A 2,500-nucleotide genomic window follows, 5' to 3' on the forward strand; every position below is an offset into this window, starting at 1 on the left:
TCGGAAATACTGAGAATACAAGATGATGCTGTGCTACAGAAGACAAACAAGGCCACAAAATTTGGCCTGTAAGTTTTCCAAGGTAAGAGAAGAGTTCATACTTTTGCCAACCAGTGTTTGACTTCGTTTTTCCAGATAATTATTGCTGAAAATTAAGCAATCTTCACCCCAACAATTTGTTTCACTCGGAGTAATTCTCTCTTGTAGGGCTGGTCGCCCACCAAAACGAATTTCTTACTGAAATCGAGGAATTAATAAAATGTTTAAGAAAGTTCACATGGTTGCAAGGAAACAAGTCGGGTCATTTTACAACAAACTAACGCTCACCTCAATTAGGTCAATTAGAGCCACCATTTCATGTGGATCCTTTACCAACTGCACTTTCAATTTCCATTTCAAATGAACCTCAAAAACTTTGATCGAACGGTGAAAATGTTTCAACAAGCAGACTTTCGATTTCGATTGCTGATTTAAACGGTGCTAAATGACCATTTTGCTGTTTGTGACGAGGATTTTAACGAAGGTTATTTAGATTTGCCATGTTTGAAGCTTCTGTGAACACTTTCGCGCATGCTTTGTGCCGCTTGCACGTTTTCCACGCATGAATTGAGATGCCAATTAAATCGACTTTGGATGGTTTTTTTCTGCAATTGTTGTTGCGATCACTTCGTGAGTATATACTAAAACAATTATTCTTTTCGCTTTGCGGCTCGGTAAATATTCTACCCCTATTCACCTCGATTTCAAAGAGTAATTGTCAACTATTGCACGCTCTGTTAGATAAACGCTTAAGAGGAGGATCATCCACACAAAGTAACCCGTAGCTTTCCACCTTAACTAATCGCTACGCGATAACGACACAATATGTTATTGTAAGACTGTTTCTGAAGTAAAGAAAAATAGTGCCCCTATGCTTAACTCTACCTACCAAAGAAACCTAATTAATTGAACTAAGGTAATTGATGTTCCGATTCAAAAGGACACCTTGTGTTGTCTTTCATAAAATAAATGAATAATACAGTGGCGTAATCCTGAACACAAATCTAATTCACGTATTTACAGAATTAAACTACGCAAGTGAACATTTGTTGGTATCAAATACGGCAATAAATACTTACAATTTATTATACCACTAGTTCCGTGAACGGGCAAGATGAACCAAATCCGTGATTGGATATCCGAGCGGGCAAGATGGAGCTAAACTGCCTCCTCGGGATTTCTCGCTTGATCCCGCAAGATCAAAGATCATTTTTTTGGTGTTTTATCCAATACAATGAATCCTTTATTGATCATGCTTGTTCGGTCAAGATGGTTGGATATTGGTGGCCTCGACTAGAAGGATAATCCGACTGTTCGTGGCAAATGTGACCTTAAGTTCAAACATTGGATGAGGGGACTTTTCATAATGTTAACCTGGGCCCGTTTGTTCAAAAGTCGACTAACACTAATCCCAGATCAAAAACTAACCAAGGAGTTAATTTCTCTACTATCAAATCCTGTTCAACGCTGATATTTGCCAAAACTTTACATTAGAAGAAGTCAATCTTAAATACCAAAATAAGCAAAAGAAACTTTCACCAAAAAGTTGCAGACATGAAACAATTGTTTACGTTAATCCTGGATTAAGTTAATCGGCTTTCGAAAAACCGGGCCCTGGACTTCAATTAGGGTAAACGACTTCCGGAATTTGGTTTTTATGAAGTGAGTTTAATTTCTAAGCCATTACAATATGCAAATAACAATATTTTTTTTTTCTTTTTGGAGAATAACTCTACGGAACACTTCCTTTTACTCAGGGCAAAGGGTGGGCATTGACTGTGGTTCAAACTCTCACAAGGCCAGTATTCTCAAAGAATTATTTCATTCTGCCTTCTCTAATTAATAAAAGAAAATCTAGATGACCTGTAAGAACTTGACCCCTTCCCTTTGCCCCAAGAGGCAATGTTATGGTTAGTGTTTCAGGTATTTCCAAATTTCTTTCAAATTAAATCTTAACCCCTTCAAGATCTCTGGCCCTGACCAAATCCCACTCTATACTTACTTAAAGTGCATCTAAATATTAAACTCAAATATTTTTCGTCTACAATATAAATAATCTCCCCACCAAAAGGAAACATGTTTTACCATTCTTAGCTCACAATTTCGCTTTTCATCTGCCGGGCAGGAAGCGCAAACTAGCAGTAAGTTGCACTTTTTTTTATGCAAGGGTGGTACGCTTGTCTACGATCGCTTCAGATTTATCGTCTCCGATAAGACCGACGCAGACACCTTCCGATTGTAGCAGACCGTTGCAGATCATATGGAAACCAGGCTTAAACGAACATTGTGACTATGTCGTTAAAAAGAGCTTGTAAACTCTCAACTTCATTTTTCGAAAATGTTTTCATTGTAATCGTGAAACTAAGCCTAAACTGTATCTTGCTATCGTACGCCCGTCACTTGAACATTCTCGCTATGCTTGGGAGCCCTATACTCAGCGCAATGTTTCAAACCTTGAGAA

The 2,500-nt window shown here is 38.0% G+C and overlaps 1 protein-coding gene across 4 annotated transcripts in view; it reads right to left on the reverse strand.

Annotated features, from left to right (window-relative positions):
- LOC138058261 (beta-2 adrenergic receptor-like) overlaps positions 1-2,500 on the reverse strand; it is a 40,504-nt gene that overhangs the window by 430 nt on the left and 37,574 nt on the right. For all 4 annotated transcript variants that reach the window (XM_068904170.1, XM_068904173.1, XM_068904172.1 and 1 more), the window contains one exon: positions 1-2,500. This exon is cut by the window's left edge and continues 430 nt beyond it; it is cut by the window's right edge and continues 4,002 nt beyond it. The gene's annotated coding sequence lies outside the window, so the exon portion shown is untranslated.

This window comes from Montipora capricornis, chromosome 7 (genome assembly GCF_036669925.1).
Source record: "Montipora capricornis isolate CH-2021 chromosome 7, ASM3666992v2, whole genome shotgun sequence".
Lineage (NCBI taxonomy): Eukaryota > Metazoa > Cnidaria > Anthozoa > Scleractinia > Acroporidae > Montipora > Montipora capricornis.